Here is a 20,505-nt window from a genome sequence, read left to right as displayed (position 1 = left end):
GATATGACATCACTCATATGTTTGTGCATTTCGGAATAAAACACTTTCGCGTTAAAAAGTTGATTGTCTGTTGTTATCTTTGCCGTGCATAGTCACTGAGATAGAAGAAACAGAGCATCACTCCGAGTTTGACCAAGGGAAAGCTTCTATGTTACACGCCCTTTAATTAAGCGAGTTTCGCGCCACCGAGAAACTGACCCGCGTCGCTTCTCCGTCTCTGAAACTGCTGCAATAATATCAATTGAAAATTGGTCCCAAGCGAAGGTTAAAGCCCATAATCGCAGGATGGCATCTTTGCACCTATATGCGGCGAATCATGTCAATTTTCAAAAATTAAACTTTAGTGTCAGCAGTTCTTTAAGTTGGCTTTTCCTCGTTATGAATCTACTTGCGGAGATGCACCCTTTACAGGCAGTTTTTTGGTGTCCTCAGTTTTTTAAGTCGGCTTTCCCTCGTTACGAGTCTACGTGCAGAGATGCATCCTTTGCAGGCAGAGTTTCCATATTGTGTGGTGGACCACGCGATGCTGTCGTAGCTATTCGTGTACAACTGTCACTAGAAAAGAGAGAAAGAAAGAAATGGAAAGGCACCAAAAAGAAAAGGAACTGAAAGCACCAGCCGCGTGGAGGCTGTTTAATTCGGCGCGGAGCTACATTTTTTTGCGCGTGCTGTAAGTTGCAGTGCTCCGGTTCGGTGCAAAGCGTGAACCGCATGGTGCGTTTTTGCACGCGATTCATGCGCGTCGGCGATGAGCGTGCGTTTTTTCGACGCCCGCGTCGACTATTCCGCGCCGGCGGCAGCATCTGCCTTGGCCAGATTTTGACGCGCGTCGCGCGTGGCAGTGGGAGGAGCCTGGCAACTTGCGCCAATCGGGAGGCGCGCGTCTCATGGCGGCGTTTTCGAAGCGCTGGAGACAGACGGCTGGCTCCGCCGGGGATGTTTAGGCTTACCACCCCAGCAGATATTGAATGGGCGCTTTCACTAGCCGCGCGGATGATGTTTTATAGTACCGTTTTCACCCACGTTATAAGCTCCTTTACCGCACAAGCAACTTCGTCCGTGCCTTGAGCGGAATTTTAGAAAGCGCTTAGAAGCGGTCGCTCGAGCTCCCGACACCACTTCGCTGCCGAAGCCGCCGCCATGTTGCCGCCGCCGGCCGCGGCGCACGCAGCGTGCGGGTGGTTACGCGGCAGCGTCAGTGCGGCTGCGGCGTGCGCGGCGCGTTTTCGCGAGCAGAAAACACTCCATGCGGTTCACGCTTAAGAAAGCCTGCTACGACAGATTTCAGCTTGCTGGTGAATGGCCGGCGCGCGGGCCCACGCTGTCGGTGACTCAAACTTGACGGCTGCGAACGGATCTTCATGTAGCGACTTGTCATGGGGAAGCGGATGCCGCAGCCGAGATCTCCTCTCGCCCATCTCTCACACTAAACGAGTGCCGCTACTGCCAACCTCTCACGAACTCTGGAGTGTTGTGTGTGTCTCTACTATTTTTGGGCCGTGTGCACAGTAGCATTGGGAAAGGCGCGCAGCCATTACGGCTATTGTGTATAAACCCACCCTTTCGGTAGATAGATCGCATTCATTTTGCAGCAGCGAATCCATGCTGTCGCCCTGTCGAGTCACGCTGTAATCTCGCCCTTAACGGTATTGTTCTTATATTGCTTTGGCTCACCTCGCGCCATGCAGTAAACCAGTTAAGTTTGCCCTCGGCTTCTTGTCGTCGTCACCAAGGCAGCAATTTTTGTTGGCCGCTCTTCACCCCGCTACCACGCAGGACGGAGTCGATGGAGCCCGATTCGGGGACGTCTTCCCGAATGTAACAAGGCCTAGAGCAGGAATTGGGGACTACTTTGAGCTATGGTGCCAGGCAGGGCAAGATGCTACACTTTGTACCCTGGAAATACGTCAACCACATCCACCTTCTCTTCAGTTGCTCTCTGTTGAACTTAGGTAGCCTACTTAAATGCCAAATCCTGTATAGTCGGTTGTTATCGCAGTAGCCAATGTTGGCGTAACTCTCACAAGAGATGTCCTTTGCAGCTTAGTTGCCCAAAATCTTTCCGGAGTAGTACACGGCGTTGAGAGCAGTGAACTTTCGCAGTTTCTGAGATTGGAGGCTTTTGACTGCGGCAGCCACTATTTTCAAACTTCGCGTTGGTACACGAGTAAACAAAAAAAGGAAAGAAGCTTTATTTGATGCTTGATTTTGCTTCATTTAGAGTGACGAACAGATCTGAAGTCCAATTTTGCCATCGAAACCCACCAATTCTCCCAATTCTCCAAATTTTGGTAGCATAGCTGACGATTCGGCGTGTTTCCCGAGTGGCGAATTCTCTAAACCGTAGGATGGTATACGGCGCGCTCTGTTCATGCATCGGTCCAGTCGCATCTGGCTTAGTATTCTGCGGGGGGTGCGAGTTCTTTTCCGGAGGTGTTGACGTCTCCTGCTAATTCGTGTGACTGGCTACGTGCGCAAAAACGTCACGGATAACTGCGCGCAGAGACGACCACGTGAGACCGCATGATAAATGAACCCCGCCGGGAAACTTACGGCGCCTTTTACAATTTAGCTTGACCCCAGCTGATAAAGTCGTTTTCAAGAAAGCATGCGTCGTATACTAAGCGATGCGTTCCGAAAAGCGACCGAAGCCAACCGGCGCGATAAATATATGTGTCACAAAGTCCTAAGTTGTAAAGCTCAAATACAATTTCAAATTTCGGGGTAAACTGTGGACTCGAACAGCGCAGGACCGGAGTGGTTGGAGGTAGATGGGAGAGGCAGTCGTCCTGCTGTGGTCCTGAGTAGGCTGCTGCTGCTGCTGTTGATAATGATGATGATGAACTAAAGCGTATTCTCTCTCTCTCTCGGTACATCGGGAGTTTACGCCTTGCCTGCGGTTAGAAAGCTGCGACTTATTAAAGCGACCGGTCGAACGACAGTGAGCGAACGAGACCGGAATGAGCGTAGGGCCGACGTGGGAGAGCTTCGCGCGAGCGCGCTATTCAGAGCGCGGCGGGCGAGCGCTCGCGGGTCGGTAGCCGTGCGCACAGAAAACGGCGCAGCGCGCAGTTCGACGCAGTTTGCGAGGCGGCGAACTTTCTTCTTCCTCCTCCCTTTCCTCGGCGCGTGCTGGCTCGGCGCTTGCTTCAACAGCGCTCGAGGCAAATTAGGCAGCGCCGCTCCGCATGCCTGCAGCTGCCGCCGGCTCAGATTAGCGCGACAAATGGAACGCCACCGCCGCCGCCGAGAGCTGGCGGCCTGGGCCGGCCCAACGCAGGACGGCTTCCGACGACACCGCATACGTACGAAAGGGTAGGCAGACAACCTTATCCTACGGAAAAGAACAGCGTTGCCTTTGCGGTGAACTACTTAGAAACGAAGAAGAGAAATGACGAATTCACGCGTAGAAAAGGGGTAGCCAGTCCACCGCAGTTCTTGAAAAAGACGTTTGCAGTTGAGGCATTACGGGCTTGTGGCTCAGAGGTGATATTTTGGAAACAGCGGCGGCGGAGCGGGGTTTCCGGAGCGCGGGGGCTTTCTCGCGAGGCGCCTCAGCTCACTTTATTGGATTACAAAAAGAACCAGTCAGCGCCGAACGACGGCATGACAAAAATAAAATTACCGCGAGGGAGTAGACGCAACGGGTTTTCGCAGGCCGGTTGAGATTCGGAACTTGAGAAAAAAAAAAGAAAAAAAAAGTGGTGGCTGCGGCCTCTTGGCTAATCGCGAGCTGCGTCGACGTCGGGGTCCCTCGATGCCGTAGACGGGCGCGAACAAGGGCGTCACAGGCGAGCACGCACGAATCTACCCGGCGTCGCGAAGAAAAGCGCGAGGCAATCGATTAGCAATACCGAGCGCACGCCGTTCGCTCCTTCTGTTGATGCTGGCGCCCACTCTGTGCATGCGAGAGCAGCAGCAACTGCAGCAGCAGAGACGGGAGCCGTTCGTTTCGCGCTTCGATAGAGGGCCTTCTTCGCTTTCGTCCTTAATTTCCGCTCCTTTTCTTTTCATCCTTTCCCTCTTTCCGCCTTCTTTTTGCTGTTAACGGCATCGCCTCCTCTTCAGATCGGCGCGATGTCTCCTTTTATTCGACTGCCCTTGCCACAGGCCCCGCTGCTTGCCCTTACCTTCACGTTCCGCTTCCTCGTCACACACCCCTCTCCAGGCGTAAAGCTTCGCCACGGAACCTCCCGCCTTCCATTTCTCTCCCACCACTCTTTTTTTCTACCATTTCTGCGGCTGCCCTTCTTGGTACGCACCTTTACCTCCTTGATTCGCTTCCTTGGCGCCCCCCCCCCCGGCCTCGTTGTGTACCTTCGCATTGGAAGTTCGAGAAAACTCGGTTATGAAATGAAGAAACGGGAGGAGACAGCGAGTGAGGCCATCTTTGTCTCGGCATGGCCCTCACGCTCGTTCTCTCTCCGGCCGTAGCTGTCTTCTTCCGTTGCTTCCTCTTGACTGCTTTTCATCCCCGGAATTGCGTCAAATCAATTTCCGTCGTCGTGTGCTCTCTTGTTTTTGGTTGCAGAGAATGCGGAAACTGCGTCGGCGTGCGTACGCCGCCAATCGTTTTGGGCGCAGGGGTGAGAATTTTGGAAGGGTGAGGCAACGCGCGCGAGACGTCCTTGGGCGTACCTCACGTTTGACTGGTCTCGAGCACTACTACACTGCGGGTCTTGCGCAAGTGTTGCCGAAGCGTGAGTCACCAGACAGCCCGGTCTGCAGCTGGCTGGCTGGTTTTGTCACACCAGCCCTCAGTTAGCGGAGTTGCCGTTCAGGCGATCATCTAAAGCAGTGGTTCTCAGCCGTGATTGCGCGGAGGACCCCCTTCGTGCTTGCAAAAGTGATGGGGGACCCCGCTATGGGCTATGCTTCTTATACACGCCCTAATGTCAAGCAATTTTCCCTGCAGCTACAGTCGCCCGCATACGTAGTCAATGCCAGACTTTTGTGTCTGACGTCTATGCTGATTCAAGCGTGTCATATTGTCAAACAATTTGCTTTTGCAGCCAACGTAAACCAAACACCTGTGCACTGCCTTTTGTGTATCTGGCTTTTTCGCATAGGTGGCGGGCTGGGCAAAGGCCGAACGTTAAAGCTTGGGCTACGTGGAGAAACTTGACGTACAAGTCATGCAGCGAAGCTACATTTTTCTATTGCCAGAAATATTTGGCAAACAGTAAAAAAGAAAGAGGGAAGAGAGAGAATTTCAGGTAGGGCTTCGCGGACTCCTAGAATACCCTCGCGGGCCCCTGCGGCCCGCGGATCCCAATTTGAGAATCGCTGATCTAAAGCACAAAAACTTCAAACTTCTGCGCGAGGTCTGGAAATCAACCGTACGGAAGGCGCGTGCCTAACTGTTCACCGGGAATTGATTGATTGTAGGGCTTAACGCGCCGACGCAACGCAGGCGATGAGGCGCGCCGTAGTGGAGGGCTCCGGATTAATTTTGACCACCTGGGGATCTTTAACGTGCGCCGAAATCTCGTACACACGGGCGTTTTTGCTTTTCGCCTCCATCAGAAAAGCGGCCGCCGCGGCCGGGAATCGAACCCGCGACCTCGTGCTCAGCAGCGTTCACCCGGAATGGGAACTATTTCTCGCGGCGGTCTTGGGCAGCGCGGTTAAGTGTTGAACGCGGAAAGCGCACTGTTCTGTACGTCTCTAGTATTGATGTACTATTCATGTTCAGTTAAGTAGATTTGGTCACAACAAAATGTATATTCCGTTACAAGGCTGTGTGGCACGAAGTCGTCTCATTTTCGCTGTACGCCACGGCATCCCCGGGTGTTGTTGAACCCCATGACTTTGCGTCAGTTATTTTATTTCATTTGGACTTCACTCGTTGCCGAACACTTACCGCGGGCCTGCTACCGATGCGGGTCGGTGCGCTGCCAGCGTTATGTGCACATAGGTCCTTCTCGCCAAGCCTCGCAATAGAACCCGTCAAAAAAACTGTACTGCGTTATTCGTGTGATTATATTTTCAATCGATTTGATTGAATGTGGGTTCAACGCGCCGCCGCTTCACAGGCGATGAGGCGGGCCGTAATGGAGGGCTTCGGATTAATTTTGACCACCTGGGGATCTTTATCGTGCGCCGAGTATACTTGATAAACAAAAGCTGCACAATGATTTGCAGCGTACGCGAAATAAGTTTGCTTTCATTAGCCTTGAGCTAATTTACTGGACCGAATATTTTCGCGACCCGCACCAACAAGTTGGTAACAAGCAAAGTGGCGTCGTTAAACTGCTTTCTCCGCAGTTTTATTACATAACCGTTTCTTACGCGAGGTGAATGAAAAGAGGCTGCGGACTCTGAACTCACGATCGAAAGGCACGCCCTTTTATGTATGCAGGTGCTGCATTGGAAAACCCACCGGGGTCGAGAGTAATGTGTTCGTGGAAGCACGTAGAAGCGCCCGCCATCTCCAAGGAAGAGGGGCTACTGGTGAGGGAGAATGAGTTGTTTCGAGGAACTACCCTGCTAATGTTGCGGTAATTGCAATGTAGGTTGGTAGCAGGGGAGGAAGAGGAGGCAACACTCGTTGCCGCTCGCGTGTCGGAGGTGCTGCGCTAGGCCTGGCCCTACCGCTGGCCGATGAAGCGTTGGTATGCGCTAGTCCACTCCTGTGTCATGAACATAAATAAACAAAGGTCTGCCATCGCAACGATTTTAGGCTCTCACCATGAAATGATATAAGTGTTCTCAATCAAGTTTTCCGTATATCACACCAACTTTGCAATGCCGCGCAAATTATTGGAAAAGTCCTCGAAGTTTCGAAGTAGTCGAACCATATCGCGACAGAGCTTGGAAAACAATTTCCCGTGTCGCAGCACCGTCGTCAGAATGCGCAGCGCAGGCGAGGAGCGCAGCCCCAGCGCGTTAGCGTGCGCGGCAGCCGCTCCGAGGAAGGTCGCGGCGGCTCGCTGAGCGCTTTTCAGGCTCCCGCAGGCGCCCCGCGTTCTGTTGGCGGCAGCAGCACGACCGGCTGTCGTGGTCGGCAGGCACGCAGGCCCGCACGCACCCGAGCGCCTACAATCAACGGCGAAGCCCACGCCGCACTCCTCCTCCCGCGCCCTCCTCCCCTTCGCCGCCGCGTGTCCGGCCGCTGCGGCCTTTGCACACAGCCCCGCGCCCGCCGAAGAGCGGGGCTCGTGGGCGTCGGCGGCCGCAATCAATGAATCCAGCTGCGCATATGCGGGCTCCACGTTGCGTGCCGCGTATACGCTCTGGGCACGCACGGCCGGGCCATTCGCGCGCTTCATCCGGCTGATCAAAGCCGTGCCGTGCCGAACGGGGGAGCATGCGGGTGGCGATGGATCGGGCCACGTGCAGCTCCCTCCCTCTGCGGCTCGGAGGGCGAGCTCTGTCAGGGGTTATGCCATGTTGTATAAGTAAGGTGGCATTCGTTTGGAAATCAATAAGGAACGTCTGAGGAGCTTTTTTTCAAAATGAATCAAATCTACCTGAACGGAATTTCAGAAACAAACGAAAATTTGTTAACGGACCTGAATGCAACGATGTCAAAGTTAACTTTCCCTGGATGACATGTAGAAAATCACATATAATAGCTTTGACAGCGTTGCTTTTTAGGCGCGGTCGCTTGTTTCCGAAATTCTGTACAGCTGGATGCGACTCTTACGAATCAGCGCTCCGCCGTGCTGCAGTCTTCGTGCAGCGCTTTCGTGTTTTGTGGCAGAGCCACCAGTACGTGCGCCTTCCGCGTGGGCGTCTCTCTGTCGGTGACTCAAGCTTGCAGCGGCAGCCAACAGATTCCAACAAGCCGCAACCAGATCACAACAGTAGCCCTTCATGGGCAATATGCCCACGGCAGCGTGAGCGAATCCGCCGTATGGGCGGCGCATTCTCGCCGGTCTCTAAACGGTTGGGGAAAATTTGTGCGTTTCAATATATCATCGCTGTCAAACAGGACGTGTGTTCGGCTTTCATGTTTCAGAGTTCAGCCGGTCTGTCCATTCGCGATCAAGCCCTCCGTGTGCGTGCGCGCTGCGCTGGGCTGGACCGGACGGGCCTGGACCACGCATTACGTGATCGTTCCTCCCACGTCGTGTGACTGCTGCTCCACTGGGCGAGAGTAGCAGAAGCGGCCGCAGTGAGAAGATCGGCGCTGCGTGTGCTGAAATTAAACCGGTGTTATCGCTCTCTGAACACCGACGCTGCCGTCGCCGTGCTCCCTGCTTTTCTGTGCATATATGTGAGCATGCGCAGCCTTCGCTTCTGCGCAAGTTCCGGTTCTTTTCTTTGTGTTTTGTTTCTGAGGCACGCAATGTGCAGCAACCTGACGTTTCGCGAACAATAAGAACGCAGGTGCCGTATCGGTGCTACCGACAAAACCGCCGGCTATGTGGCTTGCATTGCGTATCTAATGCATCCTTGAAGTTCATATCACGGGCCATAGCAGATAGTCTGAATAAAAGTGCCCGCAGAAAGCAAACATCAGAGCTGCTTAATTCCTCGACGTAGGATAACGCACGAACATTAAGATGAACTAATCTGGCGTGGTGGTTTCATTCACTACAATACCGTAGCTTGACAACTTTAGGTGACCATTCCCAAAGCCTTTCACGAAAGAAAATCTCACTTCCTGTAAAGACATCGCGAGTGCCCAATAGGGGCCGGACGTCCGATTGTCGCAGTCGGCCATGTCTGCACGACGCTCAGTCCTGCAAATTGCACAAGGGCGCCTCTGGCTGGTCACTCATCAACTCTCCAACCCAGCGTCCGTGTACAAACAGGGTACAGAGCTAGACGAGTGCGCGTCAAGGCACTGGGCCAAGAAACGAGCGCATCCCTCGTGCCACTCCGACAGGCCGGGCTGCTTGCGTCTGTTTCGTCATCGGACGTATAGATAACTTCCATGTGCCTCCGGGAAGTTCATACCTCGCACGCTGGCAGGCATCAGCAACTGACACCTCCGACAACAGCGCGTGGCTGGGAGCGCGATGCAATAGGTGCGCAACGGCTCCGGCCTCCTGAATTCTTTTAGGGGCGAAGCTCCTAAAGCCATGGGTCTGTCCACCCCTTGTGTCTCGTGGTACGTGACCGCCGCATGCTTTCGGAGATGTCGCAAAGTGGGCCGCGTTGCACGCGCAAGAACCGGCTGCAACCGGCAGCGCAAACTCGGCACCGGGAGCGCGAGCTTGTCTGTGTTCACCAACGGAGGCGCGAGTGCACGTGCACTGCGAGGGGGAGATCACGCAAGAGATCACGCCACGAACGCAGGCAGTCGTTCTCGGAGAGGAACGAGACGCAAGGACCTTTGCTCGTTTCCTCTCGTCTTGTTCGGGCACAAGTTCGCCCTAAATAAAAGTTCTTTCTTTACCGTTGTGTCCCATCCTACGTGACAAATTGTGGTGGAGGTGCGGGGTAGTCCTCGATGGCACGGGGTCTTTCACCAGGTCTGGTCCTGGGAGCATTGACTCCGAAAATAAAAGTTGATTTGTACAATGTACGCACACAGTCTTACGTCTTTCTTAATGATGTAATGGGCGAACTTTCACGGGAGAGTTACGGTTACCGATGATTTCTCCTTCTCGAGCTTCGCCCCAGTTATCATCATTCATTCCGTGGATATGGCGTGATTTTTTTTTTTTTTGATAACGGGATCCGGACATTTCGGTGCACGGACATTCCTGTACGCGGATATCTCAGATCTCGGTGCACGGACATTTTGATGCATGGACAGTTTGGTGCAGGACATCTCGGTGCGGACATTTCGAGGCATAGGATGTCCCAGCCATTCTTTTAACATTTTCGCATTAATATTTTAATTTTGTCAGGATATATGATCTTGATGTTCAAGAGTTGCGTTTGGGCCGTACTGCATGGAAACGAACTGTAAACCATGGCGGAGTATCAGTGCGTAAAACCCCATTTCGATGGTAGATGTTAAATATTAACGTTGTTAATTTACTTCCGTACAACCTTTTTTTTTTATTTCAGTTTTCCTGTGAACAGCCCTGATCCTTTATCCTTAGTGTTACTGAAGCGCTTTGATTTCACTTTACCCAACTCTGCAGGACGCTGCTGCTTTAGTCCATTTCTATCGCTCCTTGCCCGCCCCTGCCCGCAATAGCATCCTGAAAAAAATATTAAAAGGAAACGAGCTAGCTTTAGCGCGTGCGTATTCCATTTTCATTGATTTCTCTATCAACCTCGTCTGCGTTGCATCCGGTGACGGCTCTACTTAAAAACTAACCAACAATCGCACTTACATTGGCGTCGCTAAAAAGGTAGAAGGTGGGGGGGGGGGGGGGGGTCACTTGTGCTTCTACAATGTGTAAACGGGACCTTGAAAACTTGAGCACGACTGTTGCAGCTTTCGCCAAACCAGCCTATTCAGTTTTTTTCATATGACGGAAGACAGCGAGGAATGTCTGGGGTGTCCAGGATATGCGCAACTTGAAGAGTTAATTGTCGATGGGGCGACCGAAGGCTAAGTAGGAGCGACTCCTGGAGAGTGGGCGCCGTCGGTATGACCGCGGTGCTCGGAAGGGTGTAGCCAGCGTGCTTGTTCCTCGAGAGTTGAGACAGGGGCCAACGATACTGGTCATTGGGTCATCAGGAACTTTTTTTATGTTGCGCATTAGAGAGGTTGTGTGAGCTCATTGTGAATGTATCGCTTTTTCTTCCATCAATGCGGTGACGCTTCGGAGACCGTGAACTTCACTAGGGTGGTAAGGTTTTCTAGGGAAACCGAAAATAATATGACTGAAAAAGAAATATGAGGGAGGTTGAAACTTGAAGAAGGGGGAAGGTGGAGGTGGTGGCGTCTGGGCCAAAGAATTAAAAATGATATAAAGTAAGCGTGTAAACATAAAACAAAGGTTGGTTTGCCCGAACACGGGAATAAACGGTATTTATGCGCACAAACAGCGCGCGCTTTGTCAGCATTGAGGTGATACGGAGGCTGCAGCTCTTTTCAGAAAGGTCTGTTCTTCCTCCCCGACAGTATCCTAGACTTGTCTGTAAAAAAGTCTGGCGATAACAGTATCTGCGCATTCATTTTTGATAACAATGTTTGCAAATTCAATATAACAGAGAGGCGCCAGCGATCCCACCTTTTCCAGGAACGTAGCGGCGTGTTATGATCCGTTAGCTGCAAGGTTGAGTCACCGACACAGAAGCGTCCACTCGAAAGGCGCACGTAGTGGAGGCTCCGCCACACAGCCGAAAAGTGCTGCACGAAGCTTGAAGCACAGCGGCAAGGCTAATTCGTAACAGAGCCAACGGAAAAAGCCTCACGGAGAGATCGCACGCCCGGTGCCTCCCGCCGAACTTTGGGAAACAGCGTGGTATACATGCGTACATTTATGCGGACGGTAGGTGACTTGGTTTGTAACGCAATACACCCCAATTAATTGGCCATTTAATTGGCCATATTGTTACGTTGACCTCACCAGTTCACATTAAAGAGCATTCTCTCTCTCTCTCTCATATGGTTACGTGGAAGCAGGACTATAGGCGAGCGATGATAGTGGAAAAGCGATCTATTTACAAAGAGACGAGATGTCTATTTAGAATGCGGCCATGTCAGCTCGAGCTAAAACCGCGCCACCTAGTGCTTCATCATCGTCGTCGGCGGGGGTTCCGGAGCTATGGGCCAGTGTGCATTTCGGCTTCAGGTAACAATATGCTGCCGCGAAACGATCGTATACCTGTGTCTGTTTAAAGTCTAGACCAGCAGGTTGGTGTACAAATTAAGAGAGTACCCTCGAAACGGCTGACTGTCTCATCCATGCAGGCACTACCCGCGCGCTACCGGGACGGTGTACCTCAGCATTGCAGTGAACTCTCACTGACGCACTGAAACAACTTGTAAAGCTTGCCGACCCGTTTCAGTTCGCCGCCAGGCGCGAAAAAAGCTGGTGGGCCCATGAGTTCCTGCATATATCCCCCTGCACGAGCTATAGGAGAGTTAGCACCATGCTCACACTGGTGTAGAAAAACTGCCCCAGTTCTCCTGCACCAGTGCGGGCAGAGCAGTGAGCAGAATGAAAAGCATTCATCCGTCAAGATGGCGGGATATTGATAAGGGCAGTTTGCTGCTTGAAAAACAAGGCCATTTATTGCTCCAGAAAAATAATTAAGCTAAGCCAAAAAGTTAGCATTTATAACGGAAGTAAGGTAGACAATTTAGCCGTGGGGATTACTTTGCAATCTGAGGGGGAAAAAAAGTGGAGTGCGCAGTGAAGAGTGGCCTCCTCTAGCGCAGCAATGAAGCTCCAACCATGGGAGCGGTTCCTCAGGAGTGCAATGCGCTCAGCCGAAATTGTTTGTCCGCAAAATTGTATGGCGTAGCGCCACGCAAAGATAAAAACGGACATCGCCGCCTTACCAAGGCGTTGCAGTTTCACCATCAACTCTCACATAAAATGCATGTAACGTGGGTTCGTTGTGCATTCACTACACTCTCGGCAACAGAAAAAAAAAAAAAAAAAAGAAACATGCTTTAACTGTCCGATCGAATTGACGTTGTTTAGAAATTCCTTTAATCTCATGGGTTAAAAATGGTGTCAGAGGACTCAAGAAGGTTACCAGGATCAGGCGGTTTTTCCCCCACCTATCCGAGCCGTTCTCTCGCTGCATCTGTTGTCATGTGATCCATGAACCCGAAGCAAATAAAGCCCCTGGACGCAAAAAGTGGTTGTGCGTCCTTTACACATGTGCAGAGGAACGACCTCGTCGACGCTGCTTTTTCCCCTGGGAAAGCAACCAGCTGCCTTTGCGGTTAGTCTGCTTCTGCGCAAGCAAAGGTCCTCTTCAGAGTGCGATAACGTATCCGTCCACGGAGGATAAAGCTCCTTCCTTCCCCGGCTGCGTCAAAGCCATGTAGCTTCGATGCAGTGCCTACGAGTTGCCTCGCTGCAAATGTGACCCGAAATGAGTTTCCACTGTTTCAGTATAGTCAGTGCATGTACAAGCTTGTTGTTCTATACCATAACTAAGCAAGCGGCCTGCGAGGTGCAGCGCATGAAGCTCTGCAGATTGATCACACAATCCGGAGTTCGATAGAACTTTATAAAGAATACAACAAAGTTCCAGCCCTCACTCAGTTCTAAAGTTTGAGGACGAGAACTGAGGGGGGAGTGTACTCCTCCTACGTCTTTACTATGCGATCCTGAATATGATTACGGCGATGACCATAAAAGACGCCGTATCTACCAAGTGTCGTTCGTTCGAACATTCCTCCGACACTACGTAATATGTCCCTGGAATGCAGACATCTAGCACTTACGTAGTGTAACTGATTATTATTAAAGGAGTTTCACTTGCTGAAGCTATCCCCGGACTATGGAACGCGCCGTAATGGGGGGCCACAGATTAATTTTGACCTACGAAGGAATAAGTTTGCGCAAACTGAGACGAGGACGACAAGAGAGGACAGGACGAGACGAGCGCTCTTCTCTTCGTCCTCGTCTTTTGCGCAAACTTATTCCTTCGTACGTCATGAACTAACTAGCCAGCAATCAAGCCCTACTAATTTTGACCACCTGCCGCGATCTTTAACATGTGTCTCAAACTCGACAGGCTGGAATTTTCATTCTTCGCCTCCATCAGAAAAAGGGCCGCCGCGGCCGGGTTCGAACCCGCGCTTTACGTAATGTAACAGAGAGTTTTAGTGTAGCGGAAAGCACCACTTTAGCGCGCCCATAGCGTTAGCGGGCACGCTAACCGTCGCGTAACGAGGCGCTACCCGTTTGCGATTGCGGCGCGCAAACCTATAACGCCACAGCTAAAACGCTAGACTAAAACTTTCTAATGTTTCCCTATGGCGCAAACCCTTCGCGAAATTGGCCAAGAAGCGGAAAGTAAACCACAGTCATCACGGAAGCAGTCCACCGATAGAGACCCCCCACGTTTAGCAGCGATTGCTTCGTTTTTTTTTTGTTTTTTTTTTCAAATTTTTTTCCAGCACCACATGATGACGCACGCGACCCAGCACGAATAGCAAGTGCGCATTGCTGCTTCAAGGCCTCTTCCCAAAAGTCCTCCGACGCGCCGCAGCCACTGGCCGCATAAATTCGGTACCAGAGACAGCGGGAGTGGGGAGGGAGCTTACAAGCACCGCGGGAGGGGCTAAAAAGAGGGGGGGGGGGGGGGGGGCATCGGGCAAAAGCCTCTCGGCGACTCCCGGGTCACGTTGCACGTTCCGACCGAGCCCGGGGTCCTCCGCAAAGTCCTCCCGCCAGACCCCTCCCCTTCGCTATTTATACGCGGCACTACGCCAGATGTGCGTGTCGTCCAAGAGCGGCGGCTGCACCACGGTCGGTCGCCGCTGCCACAGCCGGGGGTCCTTTTCGGAGCCGTTGCGCCAGTGCGCCTTTGCGCTCGTTTGTTTGACCGGGGCTGGGCTGGAGAAAGGAAGCCGGTGGTGGCGGGGGGACACGTTGGGGACAGCGCTGACCCCTCTTCGTGTACGCGACGGCGCGCGCACGGCCCAGAAAACGTGCTTCGAATCGACTGGACCGCGCCAGCGCGCTATATTGGGTCATCCGGGCGGCCGGCCCGGAGGATCCCGGCGTTTGCCTCTGGGGCCGCTTTGCGTAACACGCGTGCCATATTTGCTTGCTAACTCCCTTTCTTTCAGCTTGTCTGTGTGTCTGAAATAAGATGCGGGAGATTAGGGCATTACGCTGCTTGCGAGGGGCTTCGCGTTCTTGCATGGCGTGCGAGTAATGCGGCGTGAGGATACACACGCATATAGTAGAAAAAGAAGAGGGAGCGGAGGGGAAGCCAGCAGTTGAGAAAGTCATAATAGTGAATAGGCGTAGGGGAAATAGTTTGCTTTTTTTTTCTCTCGAGAAGGCAGGACTTCTTAAAATATGGGAAAAAAACTTAGAACGACGTGCTCGCCGAATAGGACCTGATCCCACAATCTTATACAATGGGATCAATGCCTTACCAAATCAGCTTAATTCCTCAAACACTACGAATAAACTTGTAGAGCACATGCCAGGCAACAGAGGGACGTCTTTGCGCAACGAGTGCCTGTTGTTTTTGTTTTCGTTGTCGTTGTTGTTGTTGTTGTTGCTCCTTCACTAATGGCCATTCTCACTTGGGGGATTGGCCAAGAAACGGGGCAGCTTTTTGGGGCTAACATGCCCACCTCCCAGCACTACATTATCAGCCTGTATACTATTCAATTGGTGTGTCGGCTACGCATTTGCATCATAGAATTGGAGAAGAATTGTAGATTGATGTCATCGTTAGGAGAGAAGGGGAAAGACCAATCTTTGAACGGATTAACAGGAAATATACGCGTGAGTGGCCGCAACCACCCCTCTGTGACAAAACCCCAGGGATGTGGCCCCGAACGAAAGGACAGGCGTCGACAGAGGAAGGCCGAGGCGTCCAATTGGCGCGGTCAGATAACGTTTCCTTATGAAAGAAAAACCGCTGCAATACAAGACAAAAAATCATGCACCCCTCCATCTAACGACGACTACGGTTGAACGCGAAGCTTTCTCGTGATGGATTGTTTGGCTGGCCAACCCATACTACGAATATGTGCTACTCTGGAGGTACGCATCACTTTTCTTCTAAAACACCCACAGCAACTCTTACGTGTACGCTCTGTAGGCTTAACGTGTGGGTTTGGGGTGACCGGCGCGAGTCGGTATTCGCTGCTTGGCAATCACTTTAACCACGTGAAATGGAGCGATCGGATAGACGCTGGCTTCATGACGTGAGAGACCCAGGTCCAGGTTCAATTCCGGCGATGGGAGGCGTTTCTTTCTTTCGCTTCACCCACTATTATTCATCATCATCGTCAGAGAAAGTTGGCTTTCCTGCAGGGCGTATTTGCGTACACCGGGATCAGTGAGGGCACTGATTTAACGCGCTTAACGCGCCGACGCTACACAGGCGATGAGACTTTGCCGTAGTGGAGGGCTCCGGATTAGTGTTGACCATCTGGGGATCGTTAAACGTGCGCAGAAATATCGAACGTGCACACGGGCGTTTTCCCTTTTCGCCTCCATCAGAAAAGCGGCCGCCGCAGCCAAGAATTGAACCCGCGTCGTTGGGCTCAGCAGCACAACGCCTCAGCCACCACGGAGACGGAGGGTCAGTGAGGACACAAAAGCTTCGCTTTAAAATGATAATTTGTTTCAATTTTACCGCAAGCAGCACAAAGACCGGAGGGGGTGAGAGTGGTGCAATGCAAATAAAAGTTAGGCTGCGCCATTCTACATCTGATGCCGGTTAGGGTAACCTCACACTGGCGGGACTCGCAAAATTGCGCATTCCAAGTGTGAGTACAGTGAACTAGTTCCCTATAGTGTGAGCGAGATGGACACGCCGTCCACGCATGTGACAGCCCTTCTTGTGTGCTCCCAAGACGTTGGTATCTGCGGTACCTTGCTCGCGCCAGGAGAAATGGAGCAGGGCTGGCATCCACCGGAAGCCCATCTAAAGATGATTGGCCAAAGAACCAGCTGTTTCGTTGAGCCCTAGGCCCCTGTGACCTGGAACCCAAATGAGGCGTATGCCGTGTAAAGCGGGAGGCACGAGAGAATTGGCGGTACGAAAGAGTAGTGAATTTTTTGGAGGTGGTAGTGTGGTATACCAGCAGACAGGGAGTCTGAAATAACTGCGATGTTTAAATATTGTGGAGGTAACCGATATAAATCCAGAAGTATTCCAAAAAAACTCAGCTTAGAAAGATTAAAGTCACGTAAAGGAAAAGAAAATGGCCAAGTAAGTTGTGGGATGAAAATTCCCATGTCTGCCCTCTCCGCACGCTGAGACGCATCCGCTGTCATTACCAAATGAGAGTGCAAGTTCCCAAGCTGTTCTTCCAGCAAACCCGTTAGTATCCGTGTGGATAACATTTTGGCCTTATTAGGGAAAATGCTGTCGAAGGTTGGAGGAGCAGGTAGGGCTTCAGAGGACATCGGAAAGATTTCCCGACGATTGAAGCTGAGCGGCGCAAGCTAGAATTCACGGTCAACCAAGCGCCCGCAGGCCAGGGCAGCCAGATGACCAAGAGTCGTCGAACGTAGGTGGTGACAAAGGCGTCGCGCGGCGCCGTCCGTTTGGCGGCAGGCTAAGTATTCCTGTCTTCTTCGGCGCCGAGATGCGCATGGTGGGAACCCTTTGTGGCGTTTCCGTAACGCCGCTGTTCAACGAGCGCCCGTCGACGGATCTTACCGACGGGACCGAGGCGTCCTCCTGTCGCTTGAACCTCGGGTGGTCCTAAGGGCTTCGACCTTAGGAAGATTGCCCCACCGAAGTCAACCTGACGCTGACCTGTGCGAAAAGAAAAGCGCATTCTCTTTGTGAGTGTGGGGGCGTCAATTTCAGTGCCACGGATTTTCGTGATTAGAGCGTTCCTGAAAACAGTGGGAGAAAGGGGGCGGATCCAACCTGGTTATTTAAAGGGACACTGAAGTGATTTGTAAACAATGCGGGATTACGAGCGCAAATTGTAGTCCGGAGTCCCTAGGCCCTGTTTCGACCACTCTGAGCACGTTTACGCGAATTTATTTAGTAGAAAAATCAATTCGAAAATGCTGTCCTCCTCTCTGCACTCTCGCCCATTTTCTGTGGCGTTTTCGTGTGACGTCAGCAGGAGAGGAGCTGGCAATTGGCTGCGCTACTACACGGCTCGCCGACCTTCCGCGACCGAGTCAGTCGGCCCAACGTTTAGTCCGCCGGCCGCCGACGGGTCGTCGCAATTCGCTCGATCAGTTGAAACTAAGCCACAACACGTTTGGGAATGGAAGAATGTGCCTTCTTTACTTCGTTAGTTTTTACACTGTATCTAGCTCCAAGTCAAGGTCGCTTCACACAAGCGCTGCACAAGCGCACATGCGACGCTTCGCTGACTGTACGCCAGTAGGAAAATATAAGGCCTCTTGAAGGGGGAGAAGAGTCAGCGAAGTCAATATAGGTACTAAGGAAATAAAATCAACTGATATTTTTACCGTACAGCGTAAACATAGGGTGCGGGAAGCACTTTTTTGCGCTGGGCGTACAAGCACAGCGGTCAGCAGCACGACTACGCTTCTGCGAACGCTTTTCCGTCTAAGAAATGCAATTGTTAACCGTGAGCTATTGTGGAAACTCGGGGGACGCTTACTGCATGAGCGCAATACAACAAATAGCCACCTAAGCTACTTGAAATACTAAAACTAAATAAAAGTGTAAACTGGTTGGTTATACATTATATACCTTATATTTCAAATGTCAGGCGCCCCCCGCGCGTGGCTTAGTGGTTCGGAGCGCTAGGTATGTCACCGCAAGTGTTTTGCCAGTCGCAAGTTCGAATCCTCGCGGGTACGTGCTTTTTTTTTATAAGTTGACTTTTTCGTTTTTCGCCGATGTCTTCTATACTGCGTTCATCTTTTTTTGGGCCGCAACGTTCATTGCTCCACGAACTAGTCCACAGAACTCGCGCAGGCTGGCACTGGCGCGCTAGCGAGTTATCGTTGGCGTGCTGTTGCCATAAGCAGCGACTGCTTGCGGGCAGCGGGCACATGCCAGAATCAACAGACCCTTGGCCTGGTGCGAACACGCTTTTTACGATACAGGCATGAGTGAGGAAAGCTCCAAATATGGGGGAAAAGCGCATGTATTTGAGCGTCTGCGGGGACGCGGAGGGCGTTCATGCACTGCGTAGGCCTCAGCGCTAGTGAATGCTACGATTCCAAGCCGTCCTGGGAGGCTTATCTTATGCATTTTACAGCCGACAACATGGCAGAAGCGCGGTACTACGATTACTGGGATATTGAGAATGCCCATCTAACGACGCCATCGGATGTCAAACATGTTGTTTTACAGAACCGAAACCGAAACCGAAACTTGTTTGATTGCTAACCTTGCGCATCGTCCAATCACGGTGCCCCCTCCTCCTAACGTCACAGCTTAGTTTGTGCGGCCGCCGCAAACCGCGCGTGGCAGTTTTTCTTCTTTCGCGCTTTGTAAAATAATTACCGATTTGTCAACCGGATAAACGATGAAAAGTGTGCTAATTTGAGCCAGTCTACGCAGTGCAAGCAAAAACGGGAGCTTGACAAATTCACTTCAGTGTCCCTTTAATGTCGCACGCGCAGAAGTGCAGAATCCTGTCCACTCAGTGAAACCCCATGTAAATTTCTGTACATAAAGTTTCTTTCTTCGCCCTACTCGGCCCCAATGTTTGCCCCAACTCCGGACCAACTGACGCCATCACCGGTCATGCTGCCAGATCTGCAACAACACGGTGAAGGTTTTCTCAAGTCAATTTAAATTTACCGCGTTCCACTGCTGAGGTCGGGTGCCCCTATGCCAGTGATGCCGCACGGCGGAGACGCGCGTGAATCGAGGCGCCCTACTTTATTGTTTATAGAACTACGTTTCCCTACTCCACGTGCGTTCCAAGCAGAACGTGGAACCTATCTAGTGAGACCTTTCGGATCTGTTACCGCGTGATTTCTTAAAATGTCCCCAGAAACTATAAAGGCGCAGGGGAGAGTAGGCGACGGATTGAATTTTTTTTCTGCAGTGGATGTAGTATTTCATGTCGCAAAAATGGCATGAACTTTTTTTATAAAGGAACACTGTAGATATCACTTATGTATTGATTGTCAGACTTATATTTGCGTAATGTCTTGTTTTTGTTCAACAATGTTGACAAGTATGAACATTACACCGGACTTACACGTTTAGGTTTGGCTGTGGGTATATAAGAGTGTTGCGCACATATTGTTTCACTTTGGCCGGGTGGCTGAATCGAGTCACAGACAGACAGACAGACAGACAGACAGACCGAAATTTCTGCGTTTAGTAGCCGAAGAAGGACTATTGTCTTTAAAAACAGACTTTCAAGACAGCGAAGGGCGAAGCTTTAAATGGGAGGGACCATCATCAAGATCACCGAGGAGTGAACTTCAGCTCATGGCTCACTCCTTCTGGTGCCGTACTATATTGAGTAGTATTGAACTGTCCCCTCCAGCAAAGACTAGTCTATCTGGTTTGTTTGAACTATCAAACGATAACGTCGAACCTAGGTGGGGTTAAGAACGTGGGGGAATTGGGTTCAAAATTAGACCTGTGAGGAAGATTCTTTTAGGCCCATCACTGTCCTTGTGCTCAGTGCTGAACCCAAGAACGCGGCTTCTATTCCGGCCGTAGTGGCAGCTTTTCAAAGGAAGGCAAAAAGTCTGCGAAAATTCAGAGAATTGTCTACTAATGCGCAGCATCCTTATGCTGCTTGTCTTGAGTGTGAGTTCTTTACAGCCAAAATTTTTGGGGTTTTTCTAAATCCTGTCCGACCAATGTTTTCTATTTACGCTAATATCACTATTACAGGTTGAACTTCCGCGAAATCTGCATTATTGTGGGAATGCAGGGCTTTACGCGGTCCTGGCTGTGGGGGTACTCGGCAAAGAATGCTACTCATTAAAGGAGTACCGACACAAAATCTTGAAGGCGAGAGTGAGACATAGATTGGTGTGAACACACATACATCATCTGCAAAATATCACCTGCAAA

General features: G+C 51.5%; 1 long non-coding RNA gene across 1 annotated transcript; it reads left to right on the top strand.

Moving 5' to 3' along the window:
- Positions 1-3,138: 3,138 nt before the first annotated feature.
- On the top strand, positions 3,139-9,146 carry LOC144167621 (uncharacterized). Its single transcript, XR_013322068.1, has 3 exons — positions 3,139-3,315; positions 6,362-6,453; positions 7,964-9,146. It is a non-coding gene; the product is annotated as an uncharacterized LOC144167621 (long non-coding RNA).
- Positions 9,147-20,505: the final 11,359 nt, after the last annotated feature.

The sequence above is a fragment of the Haemaphysalis longicornis genome, unplaced genomic scaffold (assembly GCF_048455015.1).
Source record: "Haemaphysalis longicornis isolate Haplotype H1 unplaced genomic scaffold, Haemaphysalis longicornis Haplotype H1 scaffold_2, whole genome shotgun sequence".
In the NCBI taxonomy this organism is placed as follows: Eukaryota; Metazoa; Arthropoda; class Arachnida; order Ixodida; family Ixodidae; genus Haemaphysalis; species Haemaphysalis longicornis.
Note: the sequence above shows the minus strand (reverse complement) of the source record. Positions and strands in the feature narration are given on the sequence as shown.